Source organism: Canis lupus, chromosome 7 (genome assembly GCF_003254725.2).
Source record: "Canis lupus dingo isolate Sandy chromosome 7, ASM325472v2, whole genome shotgun sequence".
Taxonomy (NCBI): domain Eukaryota; kingdom Metazoa; phylum Chordata; class Mammalia; order Carnivora; family Canidae; genus Canis; species Canis lupus.
Window position 1 is genome coordinate 27,428,966 of NC_064249.1, and position 20,001 is coordinate 27,448,966.

Here is a 20,001-nt window from a genome sequence, read left to right on the forward strand (position 1 = left end):
GGGCTGCAATCAGACCAATAATTTTATCTTCTCTCATTTTTCATAGAGCTCTTTTTAGTTTTTAAAGAGCTACACAAACTACAGTGCAAAGAAGATTGGATCTCTTTCTTAGGAACATTCCTGTAGCCTTGTTCATCTAAGGAGGGGCAGGACACCCCTGATTCCACCTTGTCTGATCTTGTTTTCTCTCTCCAGCTTGTGAAAAAGGCCACTCTTCCTCTCTCTGCCCTTTGCAGGAGTATATTCTGTTTGTGGCAGACACATTTACTGATACTGGTCTATCTCCTGGGCATCTCAGCCTAGCTTTTGCTTGCTGTAGCTTTCTACAAAGCTCTCTCATCTTCAGAAACTCAACTGCCCAGGCTTGTTTGGGGTAGTAGCCACTCCCTGCTTCATTGCCTCCTCTTTTCCAAACCTCTCATGCAGTTTCCTTTCTGTTCTCTGGATGGAGGGCCAGTTAGAACGCTTGGAAGGGGAAGTTAGCTCAGAGAGTATGGCACTCCTTGGAGGCATAACAGGTATGTTCCAAGCTTACTCATAATTCCTGGCCATATTCCCAATGCACTATCTTTGACTGCTGTTCTAGACTCTGCAGCTTCAGGTTTCTAGGCAGCAGTTTGAATGCGAGCGCTTCAGGGAAGAGGGCTGACACCTAAGACTACCTGAAGGAAGGTTTGAGTTAAGCACCGATACTGTACCAGCTCATTCTCTTTTCTCTGTTCCTTGACTTTGTTCAGTCCCCGTAACTGCAAAGAAGATGTACCTATACAAGCTTGTAAAAGAGATCATCACTTTGTATGTGCCTCCTTTCCTCATTAAGCCTAGAGTTGGAGTTAACATTTTCTGCAGAGGTCCAGATAGCAATGTTTCAGCTTTGTGGACCATACTGTCTCTGTTGCAACTGCTTGACTCTGCTCCTGTAGCTGAAAACAGCCATAGACAATATGTAAGTTCATGGGCGAGGATGTGTTTTAATGAAACTTGAAATTTAAATTTCATATAATTTTCACATGTTATGACATATTAATATTCTTTTGCTTTTTTTCCCAAACTGTTTGAAACTATAAAAGCCATTCTTGGCTTGCAAGTCATACAAAAACAAACAGGACCAGATTTGGCCACAGGCTTACCCCTGCCTTGGAGAAATTACATTACCCTAGTGAACCATTATTCAGAGTATTGCAGGTCTTCTGTGAGGTGGTCTAAGTAAAAAAGCTTCAAAGTATGAGCACAGAGCTCTATTTTAAAGGAATTTTCTAGGGAAGAGAATTTTCAGATAAACATGCCGCTTGCAAATTCATTTTGCCCATCCTGATGGATCCCCCCTCTAGTGAGTGTTCACCACACTCCTGTTTACCTCAGAACTGAGGAGAGCCAGAATTAACTAAACTTCAATTAGTGGAGGCCTGGCTGAGAACTGTACGCATTCTCTAAGACTGTCATTAAGTTATCAGTTCCGTGTACTTACTCATGCACTCACTTACAGAGATCATAAGCCCCAAAGAGGTGCAATAATGATAAAGAATGATGTAAAATGAAAGCTTAAAAGTCCAACAGAATAAGAACAAATCCAACTCAAATGAGTCCTTAACTAACAAGTCCCACCATTACGTAAATTTCCTTCAAGATAGTTTGATACCAGAAAACTGAATTAGGGGTGCCTGGATGTCTTGGTCTGTTAAGCATCTGCCTTTGGCTCAGGTCATGATCTTGGGGTCCTGACATGGACCGCTGTGTCAGGCTTCCCACTCAGCAGGGAATCTGCTTCTCTTTCTCCCTCTCCCCTTACCCCTACTCGTGCTCTCTCTCAAATAAATAAATAAAATCTTTAAAAAGAACATGTGTGAATTAATAGAAGAGCAAAGAAAACTTTAGGTTTCTAGATATGTTTAGATCGAAGTCAGAGTGTTGAAGAATAAATGTAGACTTTTTTTTTCTTAAATAGATAAATGCCTGACACTTTATCTACACAGGAAAGCACATCTCACAGATGGTAAGTTATCTGAATCACCCTGAGGAGGAAACCAAGGTGACATATGCCTAGCACCTGTCCTAAATGGGATTGCAGTCACAAGGGGTCAGAACTAAGGAAGAGAATCCTACCTGATGTGTCAAGAGGTGAAGAGAATCAAGTCAAACTCTTTAAAAATCATTGGAGATTAATATAACAAAACCAATATTAGCCACCAATCCAGAAGGCAGGAGGGGGGGTCCCAATGGGAGAAAAATCAAAGATTTGGAGATAAATATAAATGAAACAGAACAGAAAGGGCTAAGGAGTAAAGGTAGAGGTTGTTGGAACTACTGACTAAAATGTCTACATATGTTTTTATTGGTTCATTTGTGTGTGGTACTTGAGTGCACTGTCTTGGTTAAAATATACCAGATGTAATACGAGTGTCGCAAGTATAGTTGACCTTTGAATGATGTAGGGGTCAGAGGTGCTGACCCCTTGTGCAGTTGAAAATCTGTGAGTTACTTTGTCTCCCCAATATGACTCATATTACTCCTATATATCCAGAAACCTTTTTACCTGAGTAACATACAATATGTGAAATTATTCCAAACCCATAAATAAGAATATATTCTTCTGTGTGGATGAAGAATCAGAATAGATATTGATATAAAATTGGATCACCTCCTCCTTCAGGATCAAAGGAAGTGGTACTTATGATCTGTATAGTATAGTAATACTAGCTGCTAGTACTGGGAATGTAATATTACATCTATAATTAGAACAATCAAACAAATAGTGTTGGTGGTTTTACATTGATAATTGTAATAATAAAATCGATTGTATCTAAAATCAATAAGACACCTGCTAAATGTAGTGAAAAGGTAGTCAAATATACGGAAGCTCTTGTGTGGGCTAACTTACTGGCTAAGGGCAGATATACTGTTAATTCTGTTCCAGCACCTCTTCAATTATTGATGAGGCAAATAGACATAAGAATGATGGTGGAAGCAGTAAAATTTATATTGTTTATTTGAAGAAATGCTCTAGTGGCTATGGCTATTCATAGTACTATTCAACTGCCTAAGCCCTCAATTATAATAGATATTACTATATGAAAGATTATTATGAACAGTAACAATTATGTTATAAATTTTATCATTTCTTAGTAAAGCTCTGGGTTGACCTAATTCAGCACAAATAAGAAGACTTAGGGAGGTTCCTACAATTCCAGTTCAAGCACCAAACTGTAAACATGTGCCAATATCTTTATGATTTGTTAATAGTAAGTGGTTTATGAACATAGGTAAAATGGCTGAGTAAGCATTAGACTAAGTCTAAAGTCTAAAGACAGGTTGAGTCCTGTTTTTACCAAGCCCTGTGGTGAATAACAGATTGAATTGCAAATTCCAAAAAGGAGCTTCCCCTAAATGCTGGGAAAGATCAAAGCCAGTTGACTGGAATATTTAGTGAGGATTTAGCTTAATTCAAGTGTTTGATTTGTGCTCACTTGATGCAAGATAACCTGCAATCTGTATTTCAGGGACAAAGATAATACATGCAGAGAGCTTTAAAGGTGTTTAGTTCACATAAACCTAAATTCCTAGTCCAACACTGATAATATTGGTGTTAGGGGAAGGACCAATGTCAATACAATAATGAATGGACGTAAAAAAATTACTTGGCTTATATTTGCAAATTGTCATTTTATTTCTGTTACTTGTTGATAGAAATTATAGTGATACAGAATAACTTAATTGTATGTAGAACTATAGATTAAGTAGGCCTAGAATAGCTTTTAATGTTGGTATAATAATGCTTCTAGTTTTGGAAAATTATTCATTTGGGTGAAAAAAAAACACCTTGTGAGTGGTGAGAGGCTTCCTAGGGATCATATAATTAGAAAAATCATAGTAGTAATTAAGGGTATTCTATTTCATGTGTATGGAAGTTTTGTGGTGGATGACTGTAAATAAATAATGCAAATGTAGTAAATGTTAATATAATGTAAATGAATAGATTTAGAGCTATGATGCTTTGTTCATAAGTCATGATAGAGCTAGTCAGGCTAAATGGCCAATTGATGAATAGGCTAAAATTTTTAGAGTTGTGTTTGGTTAAGGCTTCCTCTTTATCCTAACTATAACTGATACTGTAGCAATTATTTTTTTGTAGCAATTATTAATATATTTAGGTTAATTGATTGTGAAGTTGATATAAGACTCATGGTGAGATTTGATATAAAACTGATAGGTAAGTTTTTATCATGTCAATAAAACTAATTCTGATCATTAACGGAATACCTTGTGTAACTTCTGGTACTCAAAGATAAAATGGGGAAAATTCAAGTTTTATAATAAAGGCTACTGTAATAATACAAGGGTGCTGTTAGATTAAAAATTTTAGTAATTGTTCATTGGCCAGAATATATTAGTTTAATAATGATAGCTATTATGAGAAGTACAGATGTGGTGACTTATGTTAGGAAATATTTAATGGATACCTCTATGGGTTGTGAATTACAATTTTTAATTAGATTGGGATATTGTTTATTATATTTGTCTTGAAACCAGTTCAGATTATTAGTGTGAGCTTAACATAATGATTATGGCACTTGTGATAATAATAAGTGACATAATAATAAAGATGAGAGGATTTATTAGTATGGGAAGAATATAAACCATCTTGGGGGTATTGGCCCAATAGTTTATTTAGCTTACCATACATAGGACATGGTGTAGTATGGTAACATGGAGATTTTTGAATTCTTAGGATTAGGTTTAATCCCTATAATTCTAGAAATAAGAGGGCTTAACCCTCTGTTATTTATTCTATCAAAGTAATTCTTTTATTAGACATATTTATAATGCTTGTGGCAGGATATTTGCCTTAATAATGGGATTTGATACATATCATATGCATAATGTTAGTGTTAGTGAGAAGAAATTTTTTCATAAGAGGTGTAAATTGGTCATATGAGCATTGTGGTTATGATGCTTGGATTCATAAAAAGAAAACAGAAGAAGGGTTTTGATAATGCAGTTAATTGCATACATTTCTGGTATGTAAGGATTGTGAAATTCTAGGAAAAAATTGTTAAAGTATTTATTATGATAGTGTTGACATGTTTCTGCCAGAAAAAGAGAGCAAATGGGCCTGCTGCATATTTGGCACTAAAATCAGAGACAAATTCTGATTCTCCCTCTGTTAAGTCAAAAGAGGCTCAGTTGGTTTCTGCTGGGATTGAAATAAATCCTATTATGGCTAGTGGTCATGATGAAAAAGTTAATCATAAATACTCTTGAGTAATAATTAGGGTTGATGTAAATGGTTCATTTACTAGTAGTGCTGATAATAGAATAATTGCTAGTTTACTTCATATGAAATTGTGCTAAAGCTCAGCATACACCAATTAAGGCATATTTTGAATCTGAAGGTCATCCTGATCAGAGAATAGAACAAACAGCTAAACTTACTACAGTTAATATGACTAATACACCTATATTTATGTTGATTAGTGGGTACAGTATGGGCAGTGAAATACATATTGTTAACATTAGTGTAAAGGCTAGGACTGGTGAATGATATAGATGTTAATGATAATGATTGTGAAGATTCTTTGATAAAGAATTTGAAGGCATTGGTGATGGTTAAAGTAGATGATGAGGGCCAATAATGTTTGGTCCTTTATGAAATTCTATATAACCTAATACTTTCATTTAAATAATATAAGAAGTGCTACAGCAAGTAAAATAAAAATAATTAACAGAAGATTAATTATGAATATACCATTAAGAAGAGGATTTGAACAGCTAGTTATAAAGGGTCAAGTTTTATGCAGTTATCAGACTTCCTCATTAACAAGCCCTAGTCTTGGTCTGGGCTGACAGAAATTAATTACATTAAGATTATATAATGTATCAGATTGAAGGAAATTTTCTCAAGTTGGTCTTATTTCTCTTGTCTTTTCCTATGGGGAAAAATATTAAATAGAAATTGACCTGGATCACTCTAGTCAACTCAGGTGATGTAAAACTTTAATAACTGAACAGAAGCCCTATTAATACTGTACAACACTAGGATATCCTGATCATCACTGAGGTTGTAAACCATATTGTCAATATGAATTCTGGAATGGGATAGGATTGCACTGTTATCTCCAGGGCAACTTGTTCTGTTGATCAACTTTGGATCAGTAACTGATAAAATAGATTTCAAGTAGTTTGGTCTAAATTTCAATCACTCAGAAGTTATTTTATACTCTGAGGTCACCTCACAAAATTATTAATCCACTGAATTTTTTTATCATTCCTCAGTGTGGTTAAAAAGGTTTATATTTAGATTAAAGCTCCATAAAGTCTTCTGATCTTGTCATTCCTGCAAAGGTTAATTTCACTGATTGAAAGGAAGAGCCAGTAAAACCCTCATGTGGCCATTCATGTAAGTCCTTACTTAGAGAACAAATCAATGTGTTACATTTGCATGGTCAAGATACTGTGGCTGTTAAACACACATCACTGGGTAGGCAATGCATCCAATAGTAGAAATGCTAGAGGTGATGTTTTTGGTAAACAGGTGGAGCTTATGTTTGCTGAATTCCTCTTACTTTAAAAAATCTTTTTTTGTGTCGCATGCTTGTATTGGACTAACAATTGATTTAATAAATAATTAATTATTAGGTTAAATTTATTTAATTGCTATCTATCAGTGGTTATTTAATCCGATAGAAGCTTGTAACAAAATAATTCTTGTTACTAATATTAACAGTATTTCTTTTGTTAATTAATTATTCCAATCTTGTATTAGGAGTCAATTTTTGTTATTAGAATTAAAATAAAATTGTTGAGCTTGAGTATTTCTTAGCTGATAGCTGCTTTTTTTTTTTTTTTTAGATTATTTATTTATTTATTTATTCATGAAAGACTGAGAGACAGAGAGAGAGAGAGCGCCAGAGACAAAGGCAGAGGGAGAAGCAGGCTCCATGCACCGGGAGCCCGATGTGGGATTCGATCCCGGGTCTCCAGGATCGCGCCCTGGGCCAAAGGCAGGCGCTAAACCGCTGTGCCACCCAGGGATCCCTGATAGCTGCTTTTAAGCCAAATGTGGATTTATAAATATTTACCTGCTAAGGAAGTTTATTTCCAATGTCTAAGGAGCTGTACCTTTTTAGATTAAACTTTACTTTCATGTAGGACTTATTACCTTTTTAGTTAACTTTAAAGTTGAACTGAAAGTCTCTCCTAGAGAACCAGCTACCCCCCAGGTTACCAGGCTTTTCACTTGTATTTATAGACCTTCTCACTATTTCGCCAAATGGATAGATTTGTTCCTTAAAGTCTCTGAAAGTAGCTCATCTGGATTTGGAATAGTTGACTTAAGTTCTCTTTGTGAAATTGTTCTAGTTAATTCATTATGCAAAATGTAAAAGGGTGAACTTTACTTTCTAATACTTTAATTACTTCATCATTCTTTTACAGTATTTTCTCCATAGCACTCAGTAAGATTTCTATCCCTATATTTGTCTTTGTAAATAAATACCTTATTTCATTTAAATATAATTGTTAGGTTTATAGTAAAGTTTTGCTTCACTTTAGTTCAAAGTGGTCATTTTAGGGGCACCTGGGTGGCTCAGTAGTTTGGACATCTGACTCTTGGTTTCAGTTTAGGTCATGGTTTCAGAGTCATAGCTGGAGTCCCACCTTGGGGTCCACCCTTGAGTGGAGTCTGCTTGAGATTCTCCCTTCCCCCCTCCACTTGCATGCTCTCTCAAATAAATAAATAAAATCTTTAAAAAAGAAGTGATCAGGGATGCCTGGGTGGCTCAGCGGTTGAGCACAGGGCGTGATCCTGGAGTCCCAGGATGGAGTCCCACATCAGGCTCCCTGCATGGAGCCTGCTTCTCCCTCTGCCTATGTCTCTGCTTCTCTCTGTGTGTGTCTCATGAATGAATAAATAAAATCTTAAAAAAAAAATAAAAAAGAAGTGGTCATTTTAAGATGAAATTTCCAGAGTAAATAAGGTGCTTTATTTACACCTTGGTTTGTCCAAGCACACTTGTCTCCTCTCACATGTTAGATAATTATAAATGGTCATAAATATAAAATTAGTATGTGAGGAGAGTGACAGATGATGTGTGCGTGCTTCATGGCCTAATTCAATGAAGCTCTGTTCTTAAATTATTACTAAATTCCTCCTTAGTCTTCAGCTTCATAAAAGCTTTTGCATGATATTTAATGTTCTCAAAGTAGAATAAGTGGTCCATTTCTTTCTACCTCATAAGATATACATTTATCTAATATGTTTATGCTAATATTTATACCTACTATAATTCTCTTTTAGGGTTCGCTGAAGACGGTGGTAGGTAGTATGGATTAGCAAGAGGTGCTGAGTCTTATCTGGATTTATCAGTCATAGAAGAGGATGCCAAGTCCTTTGAGTTTTAAGCTATTGCTAGTAGTAATCTGGTGAGTAATTTGTTATACTAATTATTTGGGTGTAGGGTTGAGCATAGTGGAGTATCTAATCTGAGTTTGGATCTTAGCTATTGTGTAACCAGAAATATTAAAGTCACTGTAGTAGGTTGTTTTGGTTTTAGTTGCAGTTTCTTATAGTTAATTAAAATTTATTATTAAATTATCTTAAACATGCTTTACACCAAAATTTTATTAATTTGTGTTAACTGTATGACTACGGTGGTTGGTACAAAATTTATCAACTCTCATAGTAAGTTAATATAACTTCATCAAACTTTTGTTTAGAATGATTTTTATCACTATCTCTCATGGGGGTATGGTTGAGCAAGGCATAATAAACTACTTATGAGCTTGAGGCCTGCTCCTTTTATGGTTACTGATCTAGAAGACATTCTCACTGGGATGCATATAATTGCATGTATAATTTGATACAAAATAAATAAAAAATAGGACCAAGCCTATGAGTTTATGGAATTTTATAAACTCATATAGGCATTTTCAGTACCTTGCTTTAATTGTTAAACTACATTATCTAAATAAGATCTAGAGAAATACTTTTTCATAAAAATCTCAAAATATTAGGTGCTATGTCAGTCTTGAAAGACAAAATTGAACTTAATAGAGAATAAAAAATTTCTATCCCATTAGACCTCATATTTGGATAAAGTTTAGTGTTTTTAAATTTTAGTAATTAAGAGTTGGACTAGAGTATGTTTTAGTTGAGACTATGATTGGAGAAAATATATAAATTATGGAATAATTATGATTATTTGGGCCTTCTATGTTACAGAGTCTTATTTTGGGGGTTTGGCAAGATAAACTTATTTTCTATACAGCTAACAGTCTATGGGGGAGGTGAGGAGGTTTACTAAGCTAATTTTGTTTGATGATAATATGTGTACACATTTATAATTAAGTTTTTATATTTCCTATGAGCACTGACCAATTAACAATTTATGGTTATGATTTTGGTAAATAATATTCAGTTTAAGCTCAGCTACCCAGCATCCCCCCATAAATTAAAAAATACCAAACATCTGGCACCAGACATTTATGTGTGAGCATGAGCTGATTAGTCATTAGTCCATTGAGATGTCTTATGTAAAGGAATAGATAGACAATTTTAGGTGAGATGGTCCTGAAGTAAGAATCAGATGCCAGATATAGTTTCCCATTAAAAAGCCCCACATATTATGGGGCTGGAGAGGAAAGAAGTTTATAACCTGAGTAGGTTGCTAGTTTCTTGAAGCATGGTGATTAAGGAAAGATAATGGCTATGATAAACACAGTGACAAAGATTAATTTGAGTAAATGTGCTATGGGTGATCAATAATATGATGTCCTATGTGATATTAATGGTGATATGTGGTATATACTATTCATGTGGTTTGGGGTTTATGGATGATACACCATCATATGTATTATATAAGATGAATAATTAATGTGCATGCTTATTATGTGAATGGGGCAAATAATTTAATGCACAATTATAAATAGTATTATGTATAATTAAACATCTGTATACTAATAAAATAGTATGTGTAGATCACACAATGCAGATGTACATAGTGGGTTAATTTTTAATTTTTTTCTCCATATCAATGTATCATCTGACAATAATCATTTTTATTTACATATAACAATACAAGGAATAGTTTAAGTAGAATTTCAGCTCTGGGTGCTGATGGTGAAGCTGAGGGCCTTTCCTTGATAGTACGAGGGAGAAGTTTGTATCCATTTCTGGTTTGGAAGACCAGAGTAATAAATAGACTACAAGAGCTCATAATTTGAGAAGATTGCATTCAGTTAAGCTTGTAAGTGGTATAATCACCAGGATAACAAGAAAATGTAGATAGATACTAGTTGGCCGAATAATAAAGGGGTGCTCAACTACTTGACCTCCAATTCATGTTAGTTTTTAAAGGTCTGCTACACATAGATCAATGGAACAGAATAGAGAATCCAGAAGTGGACCCTCAACTTTATGATCAACTAATATTCGACAAAGCCGGAAAGACTATCCACTGGAAAAAGGACAGTCTCTTCAATAAATGGTGCTGGGAAAATTGGACATCCTCATGCAGAAGAATGAAACTAGACCATTCTCTTACACCATACACAAAGATAAACTCAAAATGGATGAAAGATCTAAATGTGAGACAAGATTTTCATCAAAATCCTAGAGGAAAACACAGCAACACCCTTTTTGAACTTGGCCACAGCAACTTCTTGCAAGATACATCCACGAAGGCAAAAGAAACAAAAGCAAAAATGAATTATTGGGACTTCATCAAGATAAAAAGCTTCTGCACAGCAAAATTAACAGTCAACAAAACTCAAAGACAACCTACAGAATGGGAGAAGATATTTGCAAATGACCTATCAGATCAAGGGCTAGTATCCAACATCTATAAAGAACTTATTAAACTCAACAACAAAGAAACAAACAATCCAATCCAGAAATGGGCAAAAGATATGAGCAGAAATTTCACAGAGGAAGACATAGACATGGCCAACACGCACATGAGAAAATGCTCTGCATCACTGGCCGTCAGGGAAATACAAATCAAAACCTCAATGAGATACCACCTCACACCAGTGAGAATATCGAAAATTAACAAGACAGGAAACACCAAATGTTGGAGAGGATGTGGAGAAAGGGGAACCCTCTTGCACTGTTGGTGGGAATGTGAACTGGTGCAGCCACTCTGGAAAACTGTGTGGAGGTTCCTCAAAGAGTTAAAAATAGATCTGCCCTATGACTCAGCAATTGCACTGCTGGGGATTTACCCCAAAGATACAGATGCAATAAAACGCCGGGACACCTGCACCCCGATGTTTATAGCAGCAATGTCCACAATAGCCAAACTGTGGAAGGAGCCTCGGTGTCCATCAAAAGATGAATAGATAAAGAAGCTGTGATATATGTATACAATGGAATATTACTCAGCTATTAGAAACGACAAATACCACCATTTGCTTTGACGTGGAGGGTATTATGCTGAATGAAATAAGTCAATTGGAAAAGGACAAACATTATATGGTCTCATTCATTTGGGGAATATAAAAATTAGTGAAAGGGAATAAAGGGAAAGGAGAGAAAATGAGTGAAAATATCAGTGAGTGTGACAAAACATGAGAGACACCTAACTCTGGGAAATGAACAGGGGTAGTGGAAGGGGAGGTGGGTAGGGGGTTGGGGTGACTGGGTGATGGGCACTGAGGGGGGCACTTGGTGGGATGAGCACTGGGTGTTATGCTAAATGTTGGCAAATTGAACTCCAATAAAAAAAATTTAATAAAAAAAGGTCTGCTACTAGAATCCAGAATAAGCTTTGGCTTAGAGATTGTAATTTTATGCTTTGTAGTTTTGATGTATGAAGTCTTAGAGTAGTAGCTAAGATTAGGATGGAACAGATTAGAGCTAAAACATTTTATTTGCTGAGAGTAGGTAGTAGGATTGTTTAAGCCTGTCGGATTGTGTTAAATTATTCTACACATTTTTTCCTAGTGAATGAGGTTGCACTCTGCTGCTTGGATGATGACCATAGAGTGTGCTGCTGAAAAATACAGTGACTTATGTATTCATGTGTTAAAGTCTTCTGAAATAGTGGGTGGAGAGAATGCAGACTGGCATGGCCAATTTGCCCATAGGTGTAACTTGCTGTAGGTCAGCAGTGGTACTGAGAGCAGTGTCTACTAGACTAGACTTGCAGATACTATGATCAAATCTACATCTACCAATTGGTAAAAATCATTGCATATCTGGTCCCATCAATCATTCTAACCCTTCCTAAGAGAGAAGCATGATCTGCTCTGTATTTTGAAGACATTTTGTTCTTGGTTTTGTCTTCTAATTGACTTACAAGAGATAAGGTAGTAACTCTTGTAATGCTATGTTGTCCGGTCTGGCAATTCTTAATGGATGGAAGGTTTGTATGAAATGACAATCATCATTGAAAATTTAGACCAGATCCCTAGTATTCCTGTGGAACATTCTAAAGATGCAGTTTTTTCAGAATTCACATTCTGAAGCTAACATCTCAGGAGGGGATACTTTGTTCAGGCACTGCTAAGTTAGGCTGAGACAGTCCATTTCACTTTCTGCTACAAACTTTTTTTTAAAAAAGGAATTTATTTATTTATTCATGAGAGACACAAAGAGAGAGGCAGAGACATAGGCAGAGGGAGAAGCAGGCTCTCTGTGGGGAGCCCAGTGCAGGACTCGATCCCAGGACCCCAGGATCATGACTTGAGCTAAAGGCAGATGCTCACACTGAGCAACCCAGGCATCCCTCTGCTACATACTTAAAAAACATTCTATATTTTAAGTTTCACATCCACAAGAGTGTTGTGTTCATTTCCAAAGATGTATTTTTCATATATCTTCTATTTGTATTATGTATCTATATCAGTGAGTCCTGAATCAGTGATGTAAAATTATATAAAACATTTCCTGTCATGGATTTGTCATTTGTTAACTTCAATCATGATGATAATGAAGATGATAAAGTACTCCCACATTTTCTTATTAAAGAAAAAAGATACATACTATTTGATGTAATCATTTTATTCTTGAGTATCTATCTTACAGAAATAAAAATATAAGCATGGGGATCCCTGGGTGGCGCAGCAGTTTGGCGCCTGCCTTTGGCCCGGGCGCGATCCTGGGGACCCAGGATCGAATCCCACATCGGGCTCCTGGTGCATGGAGCTTGCTTCTCCCTCTGCCTGTGTCTCTGCCTCTCTCTCTCTCTCTGTGACTATCATAAATAAATAAATAAATAAATAAATAAATAAATAAATAAATAAATTAAAAAAAATATATAAGCATGTTTCTATATATTGTGTGAAGAAGTTTATTCCTGTGTTGTTTAAAGTGTCAAAAACTGAGGATAAAATGGATGTTCATTGTTAGAGAAGTGAATAAATTATTCCATCCCTTCCATGAGATATTTTGCAGGTACTCAAAGTTGTGAACTAGAGCTGTAATAGATGGCTTAGAGAAATACCCCATAAAGTATTAGAAAGAAAAAAAGCATGGCATAGTAAAGTGCTCATGATATGATCCTAACTTCAAAGATAAACAATGATTTTTTAAAAATTCTGTATATATATGGACACACACACACAATTCATGACTCATGTAATCTGTAAAAGGTGTTGATTAGGGAGAAAAATATGGATGGACATATTCCAAGTTGATAATATGCTTTATCCTGTGAGGTAATCACATCAACTGATAAAAAAGCTAGGACCAAATCAATCATTCAATCCAAGAAATAAAAAAAAAAAATAATAAAGAAAACTGAGGTGAAAATATTCTGGTCAGGAAAAAAATAAAATTAAATGTTGTAGAACTTTGGAAAAAGACTGTACATTTCATCCTGGAGCTAGCAAGCAGGTGAAAATTGCAACAGGAGTGTGAAACAAAGTTTGTGAATCACTGTGATTTTTGACCCTTGGATGAACTATTGAGAAACACTTACATAAAAGAGAGATAACCATAGGCTCTGAGTAGTCAGTCCCTCTATCTGGTGTTACTTTACAAAAGGGCAAGGTCACTGTTTTGCTGCTGTCCTAGGAGCAGGAAAATCAAAGGGCTGTGATTAAGGGAACTTAGTGAGAAAGAGCTTATCTTACACAAGCTACAAATAAGTCATCAGAAAAATGGTAGCAATTACCAGAGCCTTTCTTCCAGAGCAGGAGGCTTAGGAAATAAGGAAGATCACTTTTATGGCTCATAAGAGGGAGATTGCTTGTTTGGGGAGCTTTGATAGATTTTTTTTTTTTTTTAGGGTGGGTAGATTAGAGAGCCTTTTGGCCTTATTCTATTTCCCAGATCCTATCAGGTGGGACTAAATTGATATACAAGGGTCAGAAAAGATTTCCCAGGCTAGTTTGGGATCTGTGAGGAACAGGGACAGTAGTTTGGGGTCCACACTAAAAAAACTGGTCTTTTTGTTCATATAGTCCACATACTGTACCTGAGAGCAATGTGCCAGCCAGGAACATACCTAAAGGCAAATAGGAAGCAAGGCAAAAACCTTACTAGATGATGTTAGCTTGATACTCATGTTTGCATTTTGAAACAATAATTTTTAAAATATATACTTCCACTTACTTTTAGAACGAGAAATGCTTTTAAGGAATAAAATTCTGAGTAGTTTCTCTATGACATTTTGAACAGGGCAATTCTTCAATGTGTGGAACTAGCCTAATAAGTACAATGTATTTAGTTTGCCTGGCACCTAGTCAGTAAGAACCAGTGATACTCACTGGCATTAGGAAAATAAAAAACTCTCCCAGTACATCTCTAGATGCTCCTATGTGGAAATACCACATAGTGGTTCACTGAGAACCACTTATAGATTAATACACTTATTTTATTTTTAGACATAAAAAATTGTGAGGGACAGTATAGAACCAGAAAAGACCCTCAATACCCAGAGGAATGTTGAAAAAGAAAACCAAAGCTGGTGGCATCTCAATGCCTGACTTCAAGCTGTATTACAAAGCTGTGATCATCAAGACAGTATGTTATTGGCACAAAAGCAGACACATAGATCAATGAAGCAGAATAGAAAACCCAGAAATGGACCTTCAACTCTGTGACCAACTAGTCTTCGACAGGAAAGAATATCCAATGGAAAAAAGATAGTCTCTTCAACAAATGGTGTTGGGAAAATTGGACAGCCACACACAAAAGAATGAAACTGGACCATTTTCTTACAACATACACAAAGATAAATTCAAAATGAATGAAATACCTAAATGTGAGACAGGAATCCATCAAAATTCTAGAACACAGGCAGCAATCTTTTCAACCTTGGCCACAGCAATTTCTTGCTAGACACGTCTCCAAAGGCAAGAGAAACAAAAGTAAAAATGAACTGTTGGGACTTCATCAAGATAAAAACTTCTGTGCAGCAAAGAAAACAGTTAACAAAACTAAAAGACAACCTATGGAATAGGAGAAGATATTTGTAAATGACATATCAGATAAAGGGCTAGTATCCAAGATCTATTAAGAACTTATCAAACTCAATACCCAAGAAACAGAATTCAGTCAAGAAATGGGCAGAAGACATGAACAGACATTTCTCTGAAGAAGACAAAACAAACGGCCAACAGACACATGAAAAAATGCTTAACATCACTTGGTATAAGGGAAATACAAATAAAAGCCACCATGAAATACTATCTCACACTAGTTAGAATGGCTAAAATTAAAGTCAGTTAACAACATATGTTGGTGAGGATGTGGATAAAGAGGAACTCCCTTACACTGTTGGTAGGAATACAAGCTGGTGCAGCCACTCTGGAAAACAGTATGGATGTTGCCTTAAGAAGTTAAAAATAGAGCTATACTATGACCCAACAATTGCACTACTAAGTATTTACCCCAAAGATACAAATGTAGTGACCTGCACCCCAGTGTTCATAGCAGCAATGTCCACAATAGCCAAACTGTGGAAAGAGCCGAGAGGTTCATTGACAGATGAATGGGTAAAGAAGATGTGGAATATTATTTAGCCATCAGAAAGGATGAATACTTACCATTTACATCAACATGGATGGAACTGGAGTGTATTTATGATGAGCGAAATAGATCAATCAGAGAAAGACAACTATCATATGGTTTCACTCATAAGTGGACTATAAGAAACACTACAAAGGATCATAGGGGAAGGGAGGGAAAACCGAATGGGAAGTCTTCAGAGAGGGAGAAAAACCACGAATGACACTTATTTATAGGGAACAAACTGAGGGTTACTGGAGGGGGAGGTGGTGGGGGGATGGGTTCATTGGGTGATGGGCAGTAAAGAGGACATGATGTGATGAACACTAAGTGCAGCTTATGCACTGGTGAATTATTGAACTCTACATCCAAAACTAATGATGCACTATATGTTGGCTAATTGAATTTAAATTAAAAAATGTGAAGAATGTTAATAGATTTATTCAAATTGTAGTTGGCTAATTCAACAAATATTTCATAACACTTACGATATGTCTGGCACTGAGGTAGTTGCTGAAGATACAGGATTTATATGACACAGAGTACAGGGTCTAGTAGAGGAGACAGACAGTAAGTAGGTAATTTCATATTATATACACACACCCACATACACATACACTCATTCACATACTGTCCAGTGTACCGAGTTGGATGACATTAAATAGACAAAATAGCAAATAGATAAGGTAAATGAAGCTGGTGAGAACTTATAACCAAGGAGAATGCACATGATGCCTTTCAATTGTATCCTAAACTATATTCACATACACTTTTCATTCATTGTCTAGTAAATGAATGCATATTGTGTGCCAAGGAATGTTCTGAGCATTAAGGATACATTTCCTCATGCAGCTTATATTCAAGTGATCTTTGTTGTATTTTCCCAATTCTACTCCTCAATGACTGCCAGTAGTGATCTATCTTTAAAATTTAGGAGACCATTGGTGAGTATCAAAATGAATACTCTTCCATTTCACTATCTCTTCCAAACCTAGAATATTATCAAAGGGAGACCCAACACTTACTGGCACAGAAGTAGCACAGAAGCCACATAGACAAAAATTTTAATTAAAAAAAAATTCTTTAAAAAAATAAATAAATAAAAAAAATAAAAAATAAAAAATAAAAAAAATTCTTTTAAAGTTGCTTTAGAAAGCTTAAAGTTTATGAAAATGTTACATATAATGATAAAAATGTTATAGTGAGGTTACTGTGGATTTCATCTAAAGATCAATCAAGTTGGTTTGAAGATTAACATACATTTATTTCTATGAAACCTAGTATATTTGTGAACTAGTTTTGCTGGCTTGTTTCTGAAAATGCTGGAAGAGATTCAAATGTTCTTTGATCTTTTCATGAGAGAACAAGAAGTACCCTGTTTAAGTACATAAGTTAGCATTTTCTGGTGTGATAAAAGTCAGAGTTGTTATATAATGGCTATTTTATAGTAAAATGATATTTTTTTCTCTTTTTCATTCCAAGGACTTCCTTAGACTTAAAGAAGTACCCACTTATTTTGATCTCAACTTTCACTGTACTGATTATCTACTGTCAAAAGAAAATTCAGAGATATTTACCTGATATGAATATTTTATTAAATGAGAAACAAAATAATCTTGAACAGGGAGACTTCAAACCCAAAAGTTACATGAAGCTTAGAGGCATAATGTTACAGGGTGACATAAAGTGAAAATGAGGAAGCTGTTTAACCTTTACAATGATGATGATGACAGTGATTATTACAATAGAATTTTCCAGGGGATCCCTGGTGGCTCAGCGGTTTAGCACCTGCCTTCGGCCCAGGGCGTGTTCATGGGGTCCCGAGATCGAGTCCCACATCGGGCTCCCTGCGTGGAGCCTGCTTCTCCCGCTGCCTGTGTCTCTGTCTCTGTCTCTCTCTCTCTCTCTGTCTCTCATGAATAAATAAATAAATAAAATCTTAAAAAAAAAAAAAGAATTTTCCAGGTGGTAGGGGATTGGTTAAAAGTGATTATCTTATACCATTTTAAGATGACAAGTTTCATTTAAGATTTTTAGAGGCATTTATGAAAAATAATCCAAGTTAAATTGCATTTATATTCATGAAGTAAATCAGATTAAGTTTTGCTTAAGAGTCTTAGCTGGTTTTGTCTGCCCAGGGGATCTTCAAACCTGATCTCCATCTTATTTTATTTTGACACTATCATGCCTTAGTTACCATTATCATTATCATTGTATAATAATATTTCATTTCCAAAAATAGATGATAGATTTTGCAGAGTATAGGAGTCATGTTTTCTATTCTTCCTTGGATTGTCCTCAACACAATTCCTAGCATACTACCTGATGCGTACATATATTCTCACCAGATTATTTACTGAATGGCCTGAAGTTTTAGAAATAGGTCCCAATTTTAGAATCAGAAGCCTAGTACAGCAGAAGAAGCTATGATTTTTAACAGTCTTCCTTGCAATCAAGCCCATTTAAAGTTAGGAAACTGGGCAGCCCCCGTGGCTCAGCAGTTTAGCACCGCCTTTGCCCCGGGAGTGATCCTGGAGACCCAGGATCCAGTCCCCTGTCAGGCTCCCTGCTTGGAGCCTGCCTCTCCCTCTGCCTGTGTGTCTCTCTCTCTCTCTGTGTCTCTCATGAATAAATAAATAAAATATTTTTTTAAAAATAAAAAATTCTAAATCTTTAAAAAAAATAAAGTTAGGAAACCTTGACAAATATTGTTGTACTACTTCTCATTGTCCTTCACCTTCTTGATGATATCAACCATTGTGACATCCTTGCTAGGGGATTTGATCAGACCTGGAAAAAAAAAATCCAGTAACAAATATTTTCTTTCCAATTGGAGACCTTGTATTTCTGGGAAACAAATCAATCTTTCCAATAAAAAGCAAGCATTTACAATTTATGATTATAATAAGAAATATATATTTGGTCTTCCTTCTCATTCCCAGCACAGAGTTCCTAAAACCCTAAATCTGCTAAGTGTTGAGAGTAGTAAAGGCATCTTTTGTCATGTTAAGGAAGTGACTTGGTTTCCCCAGGTCACCCAAGAATGGCAGGGAGTTGCAAGAGGAGGAGCTAACTTGAAGTTTAAGAGGGTTAGAACTTTCAGCCTGTACATTCCTATCTCCTGGGAGGGGAGAGGGACTGGAGGCCCCTATCAAAGGCTTAATTAATCATGACTGTACAATGAAGCCTCCATAAAAACCCAAAAGGACTGAGTTAGGGAGTTTCTGGGTTGGGGAACAAGTGGATATTTGTGAAAAGTGCCATGGAAAGTTTATACCCTATCCTCATATCTTGCCCTTTTCCTTCTGGCTGTTCCTGAGTTATGTCCTTTTATAATAAACTGGTAATTTAATGTGTAAAATGTTTCTTTTAGTTCTATGAGCTGCTCTAGTAAATAAAGTGAACCCAAGGAGGGAGTTACAAGGACCTCCAAGCTGTAGCCGTTGGACAGAAGCACAGTAACAACCCGAGTTTGTGACTGGCACCTGAAGTGGGTGAGGCAGCAGTCTTGTAGGACTGAACTCTTAACCTGTGGAATCTAATGCAATCTTGTCAGTAGATAGTCTTAGATTTGAGTTGAATTGTAGGGCCCCCAACTGGTGTCCAGAGAATTGCTTGGTGTTGTAGGGGAATTCCTACCTTCCTCTGACAAATGTGGGAACTGGTCTCAGAGCCTTAATATTATATATGAATAGATGAATGAATAAACACTAGAGAGCATTTATGCATAGTCACCATAATGAAAGTCAAAGTTACCAAACAGCAAACTTGTAGTCTTTTTAGTGGTGCATCAAACCAATGAATTCTCCAAAAAGTCATATATGAGCTGAAAGTCTAGGAAGAAATCTACCTCGCACCAATGTTCAGCTTTTTTAGTCCTCAGAGCCAAGAATAAAACTAAGAGATGTCTGTGGGTAATATGATAAGGTTCAAGACATGGGCAGAAAAGAAAATGAAGACATAGAAGAAAAAAAATTGAAGGAGAGTGATTTAGAATTAGATAGGTCTGGTTTGAAACTCAGCTCCAGCATGTATTAGTTGCATGAGCTTGA